Source organism: Artemia sp. Qi Xiang Cuo, chromosome 6, assembly GCF_049724085.1.
Source record: "Artemia sp. Qi Xiang Cuo chromosome 6, ASM4972408v1, whole genome shotgun sequence".
Classification (NCBI taxonomy): Eukaryota; Metazoa; Arthropoda; class Branchiopoda; order Anostraca; family Artemiidae; genus Artemia; species Artemia sp. Qi Xiang Cuo.
Window position 1 is genome coordinate 27,522,442 of NC_142799.1, and position 19,053 is coordinate 27,541,494.

The window sequence follows — 19,053 nt, forward strand, 5'->3', positions numbered from 1 at the left end:
TTAGAGAGTTTGTTACTTACTTAGAATTTCGTCATAATTTCTTGAACGAAAAGAGGTGACTTCAAGAAAGAATTTGTTACTTACTTACTTACTTACAATTTTTTCATAGTTTCTTAAATGAAGTTTCTGCATTGTGTATCCAAGAGGTGACTCCAGGAAAGAGTTTGTTACTTGCTTACAATATAACTATTCTAAAGAATAATGACGGGTTAAGATTAAATATATTTATTGCTTAAACTTATTAACAGATTTTTTTTTGAAAAAAAAAACAAAAACAAATGTTTACATAAAAATATTACTTAGAGTTCACTCTTAAACGTCCACGAACGATGGTCCCATGATATAGAATAGTTTTTAACATGTCTTATGGATTTATCACGATCAGGTATGTTCCTAGGTATCCACTGTGCAAAGAACCTAACCTCGTCTTCAGGACGGTGATAACCCCCGTCAAATTTAGGACACTTAAACTCTTCTAGATTGAAAAGTGGAATCCTAGGGTCACACTTTTGAATTAAAACTTTATCTGTAGGTACATTGCCCTTTACGTAGAGCGCTCTAGATTGAAAAGTGGAATCCTAGGGTCACACTATTGAATTAAAACTTTATCTATAGGTACATTGCCCTTTACGTAGAGCGCTTCAACCCCGAAAAAGCTGCAAATTTCACTGACTTCCTCCTGAACATTTCTCAGTTCCCGACCAGCATTATTAAGTGGTGGTATTACTCTATCATAGAATCCAAGTCTGTTTATATGACGTAATGTAGTACTCCACAAGCTTTTATCATACTCAAACATGTTATAGTTCACTATCCAATGATAACAGTCAATTTCTTCGAGTTCCATAGACAATAATAAAAATGCACATTCAAATATAACACCACAAGATGATTTTTTCAAACTAATAAATTCTGTGTCATACAGTCCTATCATCTTGGAAGTTATTAATGTAGTTGTTAAGTAGAAAAATACTTCATCAAACTTTTATATCTTCGCTCAAGGTTGAATGGAGTTATGGCTAGGGGGATGAGTCCTAAAACCATCTGAATTCATTGTGGGGAGGAGTCATAAAACCCCTGGAAGTCATTGCGGTTAGGAGTCATTGAACTCTCGGTAACTGATAAATTCTGTGTCATACAGTCCTATCATCTTGGAAGTTATTAATGTAGTTGTTAAGTAGAAAAATACTTCATCAAACTTTTATATCTTCGCTCAAGGTTGAATGGAGATATGGCTAGGGGGATGAGTCCTAAAACCATCTGAATTCATTGGAGGGAGGAGTCATAAAACCCTCCAGGAACCTAACACCAATGAACATCTAAAAAACTATGTCTGAAAACCCAAACAGCTAATTAAATATTCTAATTCATGATTTCAGGCATGTAAGGCTCAATAGTAACCGAAACTCTATTCCTACAAGTTAAGTTAGAATAAAAGAATGTGGTAATTATATTGGCTTACACTGAAAATAATTGAACAGAAAAAATAAAACTCCGATAAATATTTACACAGAGTCTCTCAAACCCCCCGTAAAGCTATTTTAAAAGGTACAAGAATTATTTATTTAACAGAAATCCTCGCTTTTTGAACGAACACCATGCAAAGAAAAAATCACACGGAATAAAACGACAGAGCACTTCAAACCCCGTAAAGCTATTTTAAAAGGTATAAGAATCATTTATTTAACAGAAATCCTCGCTTTCAATTGAACGGAAAAAATATAAGAATTATTTATTTAACAGAAATCCTCGCTTTTTGAACGAACACCATGAAAAGAAAAAATCACACGGAATAAAACGACAGAGCCCCTCAAACCCCGTAAAGCTATTTTAAAAGGTATAAAAATTATATATTTAACAGAAATCCTCGCTTTCAATTAAACGTAAAAAATATAATATTTATTTATTTAACATAACGCCTTGCTTTTTGAATGACCACGATTTAAATAAAAAATCAAACTGAATAAAACGATATAGGCCCTCGAACCCCTTAAAGCTATTTTAGATGGTATAAAAATTATTTGTTTAACATATATCCTCGATTTCAATTGAACGGAAAAAATATAAGAATTATTTATTTAACAGAAATCCTCGCTTTTTGAACGAACACCATGTAAAGAAAAAATCACACGGAATAAAACGACAGAGCCCCTCAAACCCCGTAAAGCTATTTTAAAAGGCATAACAATTATTTATTTAACAGAAATCCTCGCTTTCAATTGAACGTAAAAAATATAATAATTATTTATTTAACAAAAATCCTCACTTTTTGAAAAAACACCATGTAAAGAAAAAATCGCACGGAATAAAACGACAGAGTCCCTCAAACCCCGTAAAGCTGTTTTAAAAGGTATAACAATTATTTATTTAACAGAAATACTCGCTTTCAATTGAACGGAAAAAATATAAGAATTATTTATTTAACATAAATCCTCGATTTTTGAACTAACACCATGTAATTAAAAAATCACACGGAATAAAACGAAAGAGCCCCTCAAACCCCGTAAAGCTATTTTAAAAGGTATAAAAATTATTTATTTAACAGAAATCCTCGCTTTAAATTGAACGAAAAAATATAAGATTCATTTATTTAACAGAAATCCTCACTTTTTTAACTAACACTATGTAAATAAAAAATCACACGGAATAAAACGACAGAGTCCCTCAAACCCCGTAAAGCTATTTTAAAAGGTATAACAATTATTTATTTAACAGAAATCCTCGCTTTCAATTGAACGCAAAAAATAAAAGAATTATTTATTTAACAGAAATCCTCTCTTTTTGAACGAACACAATGTAAAGAAAAAATCGCACGTAATAAAACGACAGAGTCCCTCAAACCCCGTAAAGCTATTTTAAAGGGTATAACAATTATTTATTTAACAGAAATCCTCGCTTTCAATTTAACGTAAAAAATATAATAATTATTTATTTAACATAAATTCTCGCTTTTTTAAAGAACACAATTTAAAGAAAAAATAACACTTAATAAAACGACAGAGCCCCTCAAACCCCGTAAAGATTTTTTAAAAGGTATAACAATTATTTATTTAACGTAAATCCTCACTTTCAATTGAACAGAAAAAATTAAGGAATTATTTATTGAACTGAAATACTCGCTTCTTGAACAACCACCATGTAAAGAAAAAATCACAAGGAATAACACTACTGAGCCCCTCAAACCCCGTAAAGCTATTTTAAAAGGTATAACAATTATTTATTTAACAGAAATCCTCACTTTCAATTGAACGGAAAAAATATAAGAATTATTTATTTAACAGAAATCCTCGCTTTTTGAACGAACGCCATGTAAAGAAAAAATCACACGGAATAAAACGACAGAGTCCCTCAAACCCCGTAAAGCTGTTTTAAAAGGTATAACAATTATTTATTTAACAGAAATCTTCGCTTTCAATTTAACGGAAAAAATATAAGAATTATTTATTTAACATAAATCCTCGCTTTTTGAACGAACGCAATTTAATGAAAAAATAACACGGAATAAAACGACAGAGTCCCTCAAACCCCGTAAAGCTAATTTAAAAGGTATATTAATTATCTATTTAAAAGAAATCCTCGCTTTCAATTGAACTGAAAAAATATAAGAATTATTTATTTAACAGAAATCCTCGCTTTTTGAACGAACACAATGTAAACAAAAAATCACACGGAATATAACGACAGAGACCCTCAAACTCCATAAAGCTATTTTAAAAGGTATAACAATTATTTATTTAACAGAAATCCTCGCTTTCAATTGAACGGAAAAAATATAAGAATTATTTATTAAACAGAAATCCTCGCTTTCAATTGAACGAACACCATGTAAAGAAAAAATCACACGGAATAAAACGACAGAGTCCCTCAAACCCCGTAAAGCTATTTTAAAAGGTATAACAATTATTTATTTAACAGAAATCCTCTCTTTCAATTGAACGGAAAAAATATAAGAATTATTGATTTAACAGAAATCCTCGCTTTCAATTGAACGAACATCATGTAAAGAAAAAATCACACGGAATAAAACAACAGAGTCCCTCAAACCCCGTAAAGCTATTTTAAAAGGTATAATAATTATTTATTTAACAGAAATCCTCGCTTTCAATTGAACGGAAAAAATATAATAATTATTTATTTAACAGAAATCCTCGCTTTTTGAACGAACACCATGTAAAGAAAAAATCGCACGGAATAAAACGACAGAGTCCCTCAAACCCCGTAAAGCTATTTTAAAAGGTATAAAAATTCTTTATTTAACAGAAATCTTAGTTTTCAATTGAACGGAAAAAATTTATTTAACAGATATTATCGCTTTTTGAATGAATACCATGTAAAGAAAAAATCACACGGAATAAAATGACAGAGCCCCTCAATCCCCGTAAAGCTATTTTAAAAGGTATAACAATTATTTATTTAACAGAAATCCTCACTTTAAATTTAACGGAAAAAATATAAGAATTATTTAATTAACAGATATCCTCGCTTTTTGAACAAACGCTATGTAAAGAAAAAATCACACGGAAGAAAACGACAGAGACCCTCAAACCCCGTAAAGCTATTTTAAAAGGTATAACAATTATTTATTTAACAGAAATCCTCGCTTTCAATTGAACGGAAAAAATATAAGATTTATTTATTTAACAGAAATCCTCGCTTTTTGAACGAACACCATGTAAAGAAAAAATAACACGGAATAAAACGACATAGTCCCTCAAACCCCGTAAAGCTATTTTAAAAGGTATAAAAATTATATATTTAAAAGAAATCCTCGCTTTCAATTGAAAGGAAAAAATATAAGAATTATTTATTTAACAGAAATCCTCGCTTTTTGTACGAACACCATGTAAAGAAAAAATCACACGGAATAAAACGACAGAGCCCCTCAAACCCCGTAAAGCTATTTTAAAAGGTATATTAATTATTTTTTTAACAGAAATCCTCGCTTTCAATTGAACGGAAAAAATATAAGAATTATTTATTTAACAGAAATCCTCGCTTTTTTAACGAACACCATTTAAAGAAAAAATCACACGTAATAACACGACAGAGTCATTCAAACCCCATAAAGCTATTTTAAAAGGTATATCAATTATTTATTTAACTGAAATCCTCGCTTTCAATTTAAAGTAAAAAATATAATAATTATTTATTAAAAAGAAATCCTCGCTTTAAATTGAACTAACACAATTTAAAGAAAAAATCACACGGAATAACACAACAGAGTCCCTCAAACCCCGTAAAGCTATTTTAAAAGGTATAACAATTATTTATTTAACATAAATCCTTGCTTTCAATTAAACGGAAAAAATATAACAATTATTTATTTATCAGAAATCCTCGCTTTCAATTGAACGTAAAAAAAATATAATAATTATTTATTTAAAAGAAATCTTCGCTTTTTTAACGAACACAATGTAAAGAAAAAATCACACGGAATAAAATGACAGAGTCCCTCAAACCCCGTAAAGCTATTTTAAAAGGTATAAGAATTATTTATTTAACAGAAATCCTTGTTTTTCGAATGAACGGAAAAAATATAAGAATTATTTATTTAACAGAAATCCTCGCTTTTTGAACGAACACCATGTAAAGAAAAAATCACACGGAATAAAACGACAGAGCCTCCCTCAAGCCCCGTACAGCTATTTTAAAAGGTATAACAATTATTTATTTAACAGAAATCCTCGTTTCCAGTTGAACGGAAAAAATATAGGAATTATTTATTTAACAGAAATCCTCGCTTTTTGAACGAACACCATGTAAAGAAAAAATCAAACGTAATAACACGACAGACACCCTCAAAACCAGTAAAGCTATTTTAAAATGAATAACAATTATTTATTTAAAATAAGTAATTTTATTAAATTTAACGGAAAAAATATAAGTATTATTTATTTAAAATAAATCCTCGATTTAAATTGAACTAACACCATGTAAAGAAAAAATCACACGGAATAAAACGACAGAGGCCCTAAAACCCGTAAAGCTATTTTAAAAGGTATAACAATTATTTATTTAACAGAAATCCTCGCTTTCAATTGAACGGAAAAAATATAAGAATTATTTATTTAACAGAAATCCTCGCTTTCAATTGAACGAACACCATGTAAAGAAAAAATGCATAGATCCTATTTTAAATTGACAATACTTATCAAACATCACTTGTGTATTATACAGATCATATATCTCATTACCCCTTTTTAAATGTTAATCAAATAATTCTGATTATAATGTCCAATTTTTTGTCTTCTTTTCAAAATGTTCGTATTTGGAACTCTGTCAGTTAACACTAAGCTGTAAATTGAGTAACTCTCTCGCAATAACAATAGGCTTAGCAGTGATTAAATCTCATTGTCGGCGACAATTCAATCAGATCAGAGTTGTGCAAATGGAAATACCTTTTCGCAAATTGAGTTAGCTTCTATTTCATAGAAAAAATATTTGAATTCCTTTTATTCAAATCACCTATCAAGTTATCAAAAAATATATGAACTAGAAATCTGGTCTGTAAATTGTGTCAGAAAAACTTCTCCGTTAAAACTTTATTTTCAACTAATTCATCCGGGGTTTTTCACAAGCAATTCGTACTATCCTCGCTCGTCCAATTTGCGAATCTCATTATCCTTTTTTGCAAAAATGTTACAAAGATATGTATACCATGAACTAGAAATTTGGTAAATTGTGTCAGAACAACTTGTCCTTCATAACATGTTATGTAACAAGTACAAGACGGAACATAGTATAACGAAGGCCCAGAATATCATAGGAAGGAACGTAAAGGCCCTGAATATCATAGGAAGGAACATAAAGTAGTAGAAGTATAATGCCATCTGAGGGAGCTCTGAATCTCTTTGAAAAGGTGTCCAGCTTCTATTGAATAATGTAGAAATTGCTATACCTCCGAGCAAATTCCATATTAGCATTCTACTGACAACTGAGACACTTCTCAATTATTAACCTAAGAGTGAACATTTGGTTGATACAACTTCTACCTTTTCTAAAACCGCACTGTTCCTCTCTTAAGACTTTGTCTACAGCATCTCTCAGTCTAAAAAGTATCATGTCACTAAGTAATTTGCTACATACAGAGACCAGACTAATGCCTGGATAATTACCACACTCACTCTTATCACCTCTCTTATACAGTGGTTTAACCAAGGTTTTCCTAAAATCATTAGGTACTTCCCCTTTTTCAAAAATCATATTCATGATTTTCTGTGACTTATTTCTAACCTCAGAGCCACCATATGTGTGGAAACACAGTATGGAAACTCATTTACCACACTATCAGCAACTGAAGCCTTATTATTTTTTAATCATTTTAGTACTGTCGCTAATGCTTCCTCACAAAAAAAATCTTCCTTCACATCGAAGCCATCACAAACTTTTTCATTTTCCTCTATATCTTTTCCTGCAACTCTATCTCGGTTTAGTACATTCTCTCTTTAACTCTTTCCTTATCACTAATTGCTGCCCCGTTCCTATCTTTAACTGGGATAAGTCCAAATTGACTACTCCTTCTCAATTTATTAACATGCCAGCACTAATATACCGTCTAGCTGCATCCTCCAGATCCTTGGCAATTTTATCCATGGCCTCCACTTCACACCTGCTTAGTTCATATTTAAATGCTTTCTCCATTTTCTTTACATTCCTTTTGTTTTCATATGATCTATCTTTCAGATAATTCTTGTACAAGCCCCTTCTCCTTTCTATTAAACATAAAGCTTTTTCACTAATATTCCTAGCTGCAGTCCTTACTTTTTTCCCTAAGACACCATCAGAAACTTCACAAATTGTTTTCCTAAAATTATTCCAACCTAAAAATCTTCCACATTGTCAGATTTTAAACTTTCAAGTTTAGTATCGAACTGTTCCTGGAAAGTTTCTCTAAAATTCTCATCCTGGAGTCTACCAACATCATAACTTTCCGGGAGGGAGCTACCCTTCCGAAATTTCAGCTTCAAATTAACCCTAGACCCTACCAGATGGTGATCTTTACTTTTAACATCCATAATAGCACTCCTATATACCCTAGTATCTTGTATTGATCCTGCCGGTCTTCAGTTTACTATAACATAATCAATAAGGTTTGCTGTCTTACTATCACATGAATATCATGTTAACTTATAGGCCATTTTATGACCAAACACCGTATTGGTTATAACTAGATAGTTTAGGCTACCTACAAAATTACAAAAGTCTGTTGCCATTACTGTTTTCTTTTCCAACACCAAATTTACCCAGGCTAGGATACTATGTTTCCCTATTTCTACCGACCTATATGTTAAAATCTCCTAGTAAAAACATTATATTTCTACCTGGAACCTTGTCTGTGTGCTCCTGTAACTGCAAGTAAAATTCATCTAAGTCACTAGTATCTCCATCAGTCGGTTCTACAAGGGTATTTACTACTATAACTGATACCCAGAACTTTTTAGTCATAAAAGGAGCAATTAGTATTCTATTATTAATACCTTCCCAGCCTAAACAAGACTTAGAAGCTTCTTTATTCATCATGAGCCCTACTCCCTTTCTATATACCCTATCCTTCCTGCCTGAGTAAACACATTCTATATCCCCTAATTTCATGCTTCCTAGCCCTGGGATATGAGTTTCTGAAACTCCTAATAAGTCCAGTTCGAATCGTCTGAATTCGTCAGTCAAAACATCGATACGATAGTAATTTTTTAAAGTCGTAACATTCCAAGTTCCAATTTTCATGTCCTTTAAATCATTGAAATTATTTTGGCCTCAGGAAAAGCAATGATCCTGGATACCAGTGCATGATGGGGATCACATATCTTCTCACATATCTATATTGTGCCAAACAGTTTTTGACTTCTTTTATTAAATTGATTAAGAAAACATTCCAAAAAACAAGGTTTCAAAGAAAAGGTCGTATTAAAATTTTATTAAGAAAAAATAAAAATCTAAATAATTCAAACTCAAAGCAATCATAAATTGCCATTAAAGAATAAACGAAACTCATAACGAAAAGTAATTAAATAAACAATCATAGCAAACAATATACAATAGCTCCTATTATAAATGAATAAACAAATCTTAAAAAGAGTGAAACTTAATTTGAATATGCAAATCAAGCTTTAAAGGAACAAAAAGTACTACAAACAAGTTTGGCTACTGCCCCCTTCCCTGACAGTAAAAGTATAAAGCCTATTGTTTCATTGGCACAAACAGAATTTTTTAAATTAATTTATTTTCGGTTTTTATTGCCAAAGTTTGGAGTTTTTCAAAATCCCCTATTTGAAAATAATTTTTTTTTTAAAAACCAAAGTTTCATAAAAGTATCAAAACTAGTATCAAAGTACCAATATCAAAGAAACAATGTATCAAAGTAAACAACGTATTGAAGTAAACAAAGCATCAAATTAACAATAAGCAAATTGCATAATTTACGGCCCTTGCCCCGTAGATCAAAGTAGTCCCGTAAATCAGGAAATTCAAGTATAAAAGTAAACAAAGTATCAAAGTTACAATAAGAAACTTGCATAACTCACAGCCCTTTCCCCGGGGATTGGGAGAAGATTCAACCCCGAAAGCATAGTTACTTGGCCTTTGGACTATTTTGAACAAAATGACTATCTCAAAATTTTGACCGGATATTTTTAGGGAAGAGAGGGTTGCCTTTTGATCACTTTTGACTCTTAAAAAAGAAACTAGAAGTTTTAATTTCCAATCGAATGAGCCCCCTCCAAAGTTGCTACGACCATCCTTTCCACAAAAACTATATTTATTAACAATGGGCAATTTTCATAAGTCACAAACCTACCCTGGGGCGATGGGGGATTTTTCAATCTCTAATTTATAGTTATTTGAATTTTGGACTATTTTCAACAAAATGGCTATTTCAAAATTTTTATCGGATGCATTTGGGAAAAAATAAGCGCGAGGGGAGGGTGGGTTACCCTCCGATCACTTTCGAATCCTAAAAAGGGCAAAAGAAATTTCAATTTCCAATCGAATGATCCCCCTCCAAAATTTATACAACCAGGCCTTCCATAAAAACTTGACAGGTACTTTATAGGTACCTAGCATAATTTATAACCTTTTACCTGAGGGCTGACGAGGGGGGGGGGGTTCAAACTCAAAACCAGAGTTATTTTGCATTCGGACTATTTTGAACAAAATTACTATCTCAAAATTTCGGTCCGATATATTTGGGGGAAAGGGACCGTGAGAGTTGGCTTGTTGCCCTCCGATCACTTCTGATTCTTCAAAAGGAACTAGAGTTTTCAATCAAATATGCTTCCTCTAAGGTTTATACGGCCACCACTTCCATGAAAACCTTATATGCTCCTGAGGCATAACTTAAAACCCTTGTACCGGGCTTTGGGGATTGTGTCAATCCCGAAGGCATTGTTATATGATCCTTGGACTATTTTGAATAAAATGGCTATCTCAAAGCTAGATCGCATGCATTTCGAGAAAATAGGGCGTAAGGGAGCTATTTGCCTTCCAATCACTTTCGAGTCCTTAAAAAAGAGATAGAATTTCCGATTTCCAATCAATTATGCCTCCTCCAAAGTTTATACGACCAACTTTCCATAAAAAACCTTATATGCCCCCGGGGCATAACTTAAAACCCTTCCCCAGGGCTCCTGGGGTTGTATCAACCCTGAAGGCATTGTTATATAATATTTGGACTAAATTGAACATAATACCATCTCAAATTTTTGATTGGATGCATTTGGGGAAGAGAGGGCGTGGTGGGGCTGTTGTTATCTTATCACTTCTGGCTCTTAAAATAGGGAACCAGAACTTTCTTTTTCCAATCAAATAAGCCGCCTTCAAAATTTTATACGACCATTCCCTTCCATACAACCGTCACAGACATTGTTTTACGATACATGGACTATTTTGAACAAAATGACTACCTCAAAAATTTCGAACAAATTCATTTGGGGAAAAGGGTGGGGGGGGGGGGGCTTGTTGCCCCGCAATCAGTTTTGAATCTTAAAATGAAACCAGAACTTGCAATTTCTAATCAAATAAGCCCCCTCCGAAGCTTATACGACCATCCCTTCCATAAAATCCTTATTCAGGGCATAGATTACAACACTTGCCCCTAGGCTCTGGGGGGTTGTGTCAACCCCGGAGTTTTTGTTATGTGATCCTTGGTCTACTCTGAATAAAATAGGGATCTAAAAAATCAGGTAAACTGGAGATAGGATGACAGGGGGCTAGTTTCTCTACGGTTCCCTTTGACTTTAAAAAGGGAACTAAAACTTTCAATTTCCAATCCAATGAACATTCTTTGAAATTTATAGAAACCTTCCATAGAAACCTTATATGCCCCGTGGCATAAGTTACAACATTTACCCCCGGGTTCAGGGGGGTCTGTAAACCCTGGAGTTTTTGATATATGATCTTAGTTCTATTTGGAACAAAATCCTATCTGAAAAATTCGATCGGAAGCATTGGGAGAAAAGAGGGTGTGGGGGGGGGGGCTTAATGCCATCTGATAACTTTTGACTCTACAATGAGATCTCGAACTTTCAATTTCAAACGATTTGAGCCCCCTCCGAAGTTTATGCGACTACCTCTCCCAAAAGAACCTTATGTACCCCGTGGCATAACTTAGAAATATGGGGTTAGAAAATATGTGACAACGAGAACAAAGAAATATGTGGTTAAAAGATGAACGGCAGCAAGAATTAAAAGCGACAGCGAGAGTCAGAACGTATCAATAATAGAAGTGAAGAGCCAAGAATTGGGTCTTCACTCTCCCAAAAGACCCTTAAGTACCCCGTGGCATAACTTAGAAATATGGAGTTAGAAAATATGTGACAGCGGGAACAAAGAAATATGTGGTAAAAAGATGAACGGCAGCGAGAATTAAAAGCGACAGCGAGAGTCAGAACGTATCAAAAATAAAAGTGAAGCGCCAAGAATTGTGTAGGTAGCAGACACGCGAAAGCAAGTATCAGAACGTGTTAGAAAGAAAGTGAAGATCAAACAACTTTGTTGTTAGAAGTCAAGCGACAGCGAGAATAGGAACGAGTCAGAAATGAAAGTGAAGAAGAAAGAAATATTATGTTAGAAGAACAAAACCATCACAATCTTCGACGCCAACAAACTGTGGTGCAAAACCCAGTACATACCTAAAAAGATGCATTAAACTCCGCAAGTGTTAATTACAAGTCATTGTGACCTTTCAACGTTGTATGTATTTGCTGTGGAGTCCCCCATTTTCCCGAGGAAAGAGCAGCCAGCTAAGGGGATTCATTTGGAGATTGCTGCTTACTTGGTCGAGTTGCATTGCCACGTCCACAATTTCCAAATGAATTGGTTTGGCCTTTTATAGCACGCCACTTGCTCTCTAAAGAGATCCACAAACCAATCCGGAACTCGAACTCATGTCTTGCTTTAGCTTCATTCAACGTAAGCGATGATCGAACCACCAATGATGGTAATGTTTTCAGCTTCAAAGTAGCTGGACCACAAAATAAATTAGCGGCATATCCATCACAAACCACTGAAAGTGATTTTGAACCACCTTCATATGGCCCAATGTACTTTTTAGACCCTGATAAAGCTGTTGAAGAACGCCAAAAGCATAATTTGAAGATTTGGTTGTTTGTATGAGGCAAATATTCAAAAATTAACATGAATAGGGCTGATATGCCTTCTCAGTAACCCCTATGCCTTCTCAAGATCAGAACACAATTTGCGCTTTACTGAAAACAAAATAAGTTTGATATGTTTTCACCTTTCTTGCTTTCATAAATAAAAATGATCAAAACCTTAACGAAGAAATGCCAGTATATGTCAATTTAACAGTCAGTATATGTCAATTTATGACAATCCACAGTAATTTTTTTTTTTTTTTTATTTCAGTAAATCGCAAATTGTGTTCTGGTGTTGAGAAGGCATAGGGATTATCAGCCCTATTCATGTTAATTTTTGCTCGTTTGGAGTTTGACTCGGCTATTTATAGTAATTTCTGTTTGTTTTGAGTTTCATTTATTTATTGATAGTGATTTGTGGTAGTTTCACGTTTGGAAGATTATTTGACTTTATTTTTGCTCATTCTTGGCTTAATGAAGCTCTTTATTTTTCTTTGAAAACTTGTCTTGTGGAGAAAGTTTTTAAATTAGTTTTACAACAAATAGTCGACGAGTTTTGCTTTTTTAACATCATAATCCTATCTTCACTCGTTTTCGAGTCCAAGTGAATCAAAGGAAAGGAAAAGAAATCTTTGTTTTGGGGAACGAATGGAGGAGGGAGGTAAGATCTAAATCAAACAGTTCGTGGTAACGAACTGTAAGTAAGGAGCGACCCGGCTCAATGGTAACCGAAAATCTAAAAAACGGAATTTTGATACCAATAGATACACTAAAAGAATCAAGTTTTAATGCTGATTTCAAATATATAACTTTCATCAAGTTTAGTTTTACCCATCAAAAGTTACGCGCCTCAGAAAATTTGGCTGATTTTTGAAAAAAGAGGGAAAGACCCCCTAAAAGTTATAGAAGCTTAATGAAAATCACACCATCATATTCAGCGTATCAGAAAACCCTACTGTAGAGGTTTCAAGCACCTATCTACAAAAATGTGGAATTTTGCATTTTTTGCCAGAAGAAAGATCACGGATGCGTGTTATTTATTTTTTTTTTTTTATTTATTTTTTTTTCCAGGGATAATCGTATTGACACAGTGGTCCAAGAATATCGTAGGAGGGCTCATTGGAACGGAAATTAAAAGTTCTAGTGCCTTTTTTAAGTGACCAAAAAAATGGAGGGCAACTAGGCCCCCTCCCACGCTCATTTTTTTTTACCAAAGTCACCCAATCAAAGTCCTTGTTGATGTCCTTCTCTTCCCGTCTGGGTGGAGACTGATGAGTGAATGACGCGCAGGCATTCTTTTCAATCCCTCCCCATTTTGCTGAGATTTTAATTGCTCACCAACGGCTCTTGCTGAAGATTTAATATTTTCCTTAACACTCTCCTTGAAATTTTTGCCCAACCCCCAGTCCTCTAGTGTGGATGCAGCAAAATTTGATACAGCAGGTACAAGATATTTTCTGGCAAGGGGTAGTTCTGAACGAAATAGCCTAGCAAACCAGCTACCAAGACCATAGCCAGACATTGTATTACGCCCCTTGTAGTAGTCCAATCCATTGCCTATTTGACATGGACTCAAAGCACCAACATAACAATCGATATCGGGACAGACAAATGGAATTCTCCTATTGTTCATTTTAGGTGATTGTGCTGTCGCTGACAATGGGTCGAAAATTACATGTAATCACTGTTAAGCCTTCTTTTATTGCTAGTGGATCACCCAATTCACTTCTTAGTGTGAACTGTCGTAGCTCCAAATATGAAGTGTTTACAGGAACATACTGAAGATGCTTTATATTATAGTGATGAACAATTTCGTCAGATGTTTTTCGTTCAAGAACACGTAGGAGAGGTACATTTTAATTAACAACTCTCGATGTTTCCTCAAAGAATGGATTCAGAAATATGCAAGGATCCGAGGTGAAACCAGGTGCTTAATATGCAAAAATAACTTGCTCAATCCCGATAACGGTGCCAGCATTTTCCCCACTGATTACATTCATTTTAAATCCGACAACTTAGCTCAGATCTTTACTGATAATTATTATTTCGGTGTCAACAGGTGTGGTAATTTAACTCCTATCGTGTTACAATGAATAATTAAAATAGAATTTACCATTCCTACGATATGAGATTTTTCTATTGATTGTACGACACAAATCTCTCATATCATCATATTCAATATATTTCAATTTGGCATGTGGATATTCGCTAGATTTAAGTGCTTCAACCCATTCATAGTCGACAAAGAGTGTCCAATCGAATGGTATAACTTTTATACCATACACATAATCCTTTCTCAGGATGTCGTAGGTATATTTCAGAATACAATTAACATGAGACACTTCATAAGCTCCGTCAAATTTAATGGCGGGGGACAGTTTTTTCCAAACATAACTTGTCTTATTCAAGTTATTGTAGAGAGGATCGGAAACATTGGACATGAAAGTTACATAGAAATCACTGGGCATTGTCAATATCTTCGAAACAGATCCAAGAGTCCAGATCAGAGTTGTATCCTAGCCACCGAACAAGTAACTGTTTCTAACCCCTGCGAGTACGTGTCTTTAATATCTTTTCAAGTTGATAGATTCCACTATTATTTTTAACATTTTGTAGTTCATAGTCATAAAAGCCGCCGAGAATCTCTTCATCTTTGGTATCGCGCAGGCGATAAGTTATAGGTTTAGTGTCTAGGAGTTTTGCCACTTTAAAAAGTTCTGTGGACCACAAGTAATTCCAATTTTCAAAAACATTAGTTGTTCTATTAATTCGAACAGTATCACCAACATTGAATTTATTTTTCTTCTTGACAATCGATTCATTGGAATATTGTTTAAGAAAGGTGTCAATTGTATCATGGTCAGTATGATGAACTTCCGTTGGGGTTGAGTTGGACAATGCTCGATGAGGTCGTTGATTGTAAATCAACATGATTTTATCTAGGTCATGAATAAAAGCCGGTGTATTTTTCAGTGTACAATATCTTGAAATTAAAAGTCGAATAGTTCTTATCAATTGTTCGGCCAATGCAGCCTTTATAGGACTATGACTATTATAGAGCAGTGTACTATATTTCATTAGTACTTTTGCAACATGGGGATTAACAAATTCACTACCGCGATCCGTTTGAATTTTTTTATATGAATCCTGTTCGAGAATACTTTCAATGGCCTGAGAAACTTCAACGCCTCTCTTTGACCGCAATGGAGTTGCATATTCATAACGACTATAAATACTGATTACAGGAAGAATGTACTTTTATGGTGTATTGCAACGTCGCTGAATTTCATCTAGAGTCAGGAGATCTGCTTGCTTTATATGCAAAGGGTGAAAGGCTTTAATTTTTCGATATTAATTAGCACAAAGTCTATGATTTCTATGCAGAGTGTAACTTGATTCATTTTGTAGATAGTCTTGTACACTTTTAGTGTGAACACCAGTGACTTTGGAAATAGTGGTGGGGGAACTTAAACTCCCCGCCTCACCAATATTTTATAAACACCTTTCAGAACTTCAACCATTTTGAACGTAAACACGTTGAGTAACGTCCGCTACCCTTTTGTATACTAGTTGTGGATGGTGATGGTGACATGATACGTTTTCGCTATTTCCTCCCCATAATTTTCAAGTTTCCAGTAGTTGTGCTACTATACTCCTAGATTGATTTAAAATCTTCTTCTTCTTCTTCATGTTCATATTTTAATGCTGTTGTTGTCCTTGATGTTGATGCATGTTCATTTAATTTTTTTAGAATTCGGCTATTATCAATAAGGCTTTTGGGGACGTTTAATGTATTTAGAAAGCTGTATAGATGAGCGTCAAATGATAATAGTCCTTTACGATTTGTAACCATGTCATAGATTAAATCAAGTAGATTATAGCTCTTGCCCTGAATTATAATCAATTTCCCATTGCTCTCAACTTGAATATGATCTTGACCACTTTCCATGAGATAAGTTAGGAGTCGTGTAAATTGTTCAAGAATTTAATTGGGCCTTATATTTCTAAATTTAAACACAAACGAATCCAAATCCTCCTTCTCTAATTGTGTTCCAGCAGCAGAATCCTGAGGAGATGATTCCTTTTTATGTTCAATAGCAGAGGGCTTTGACCGATAGGACTTATGTTTGTCCACTCGGCTAAGTGAATCTTGACATAAAAGCAGTTTTTTATCATCCTCAATATTCTCATTGTCAAGAAATTTACTCAGATTGCTCTCAAAGTGTTCCACGGGTGAGAAAGCGAGTTCTATTGGAGTCAATTTATATGGTTTTGTCATTCTCTCTCTAGAGAAAACTGTTTACAAGTCCTGCAATTATTGGCAGTAAAAGTGTGAAAAAGCTACCGCCCGCCTGAAGAAGTCGTTTCTTTTTAAAATTCTTTCCTACTTTTTAGAGGCCAATGTACGTACAATGGAACGTTGTTGCTTTGCCTGTTGGTTTACTAATTACTTTAGTTGAACTTTGCTCTTGGTCAAATTAAAACAAAGTTCAGATATTAGATTATTCAAATCATTTTCAATACCATGTTTGAGCATATCTTACATAAGCGGGGGTTATGAAGTGCTTAGAACAGAAAACAGATATCTATTTTCAATTAGTTTCTTCAGTGTCATGATAGCAACTAATAGGTCTTTTTAGTGTTCACGGGGAGATATACTGTAATTTCATTGTCGAAAATATCTGTGACCACACGCAGATCCTCGGGTGTATTTTGATTAAGATCCAATTGAATATAGCCGTGGGGTTTATTAGTTGCGTGATTTCATGCTGAGAGCAGAAATTTGGGGGCGCCTGGATAGATTGGTTTATTGAGAGTTATTAGCAAGCTAGAATCACAAACAACTCTGTAGATCAAGGAGGCACACTTGTGCCTCTATAAAGAGGCGACCCACCACAATGTTAAGCGATTTCAGGTCCTAGAGGTCGCAGAGAGACGGCGATGATCGCATTTTGTAGCCCAAGCTCAAACTAAGAAACTTGCAAAATTTCATCCTCCTCCAACTTTATCTTCATGGGGTAAACTGGGCTGGAAGTTTCGACCCTCCCACCACAGCTCCCCTTTAACGTTGTCTGATTGGGCTGAAATTTAGAGGTTAAACTTTCATAGGGCCTGGGAGCTTATCCTCGAAATTTCAGCTCAATCCGATCACTCCTTCTCTGTTTTCAAAAAACCATATATAGCCACTTAAAGTTCATTTCTCTTTTTTTTTCTTATCCACGCCTACAGGCCACAGTTGGCAACGGATCCGGTTGAATGAAGACTCATTCGAAGCAGAATTCGACCTGTTAGGGCCTTTTGATATTTTCAGACCGAAAAAATTATCCCCCGAATTTACATTTACGAAAAACCTCGTTTTCCTATAATAGCCCATGTTAATTTTTCCACCACAACCCCCCTTTAACGTTGTCTGATTGGGCTGAAATTTAGAGGATAAGCTGTCCTGGGGCCTGGGAGCTCATCCTTGAAATTTCAGCTCGATTTGATCACTCCTTCCCTGTTTTCCAAAAACCAAATATCAAGTTTTGTGGGAATTTGCTTGCGTCGAAAATAGATTCCATTTACTAAAAAACAATTACAATTGTGTCTCTTTAGCCCAGCGGTTGATACTCCAGACTGTCAGGCGGAAAACCCAGGCTCGATTCACCGTCAGAGCAAATTTTTTATATACTGAATTTAAACTTTAAAAAAGAAACTCAGTTTCTTTTTTAAATTATTTGAAAAAAATTACATTTTCTAAAGAGTTAAAGAGGCTGAGTTACAAGGTCAACCCTTAAAGCGTACAGGGATTAGAAGGTACAGTTGGGGGGCTGTTAAAGAGGCTGAGTCACAAGTTCGTACCTTAAAACGTACAGGGATTAGGAGGCACCCTGTACGACGTGATTTGAGTATTCAGGAATTAAAAGCCTTAACACAAGAATGTTCAAGAGCGGGGGGTTTGGGGGCGGCAGCCCCCCAACTTTAACTCCTGACACGATCAGCTAACAGTTAGTCAAGCAATAATAAGTAATAAACTGTACAAAAACGTGCAGAAATTATTTGAAAAAAACTACGTTTTCTAAAGAGTTAAAGAGGCTGAGTTACAAGGTCGAACCTTAAAACGTACAGGGATTAGGAGGCACAGTTGGGGGGCTGCCGCCCCCACACCCCCGCTTTCGCAGCCTTTAAATAAAAAAAAATCTTTAAACTGAAAGTAAGGAGCGACATTAAATCTTAAAACGAACAGAAATTATTCCGTATATGAAAGGGGCTGTGCCCTCCTCACCGCCTCGCTCTTTACGCTAAAGTTTGACTTTCTCAAACTTTTTTTTTAAACAATAAAAACTTTAGCGTAAAGAGCGAGGCGTTGAGGAGGGCACAGCTCCTTTCATTTACGGAATAATTTCTGTTCGTTTTAAGATTGAATGTCGCTCCTTACTTTCAGTTTAAAGAATTTTTTTATTTAAAGGCTGCGAAAGCGGGG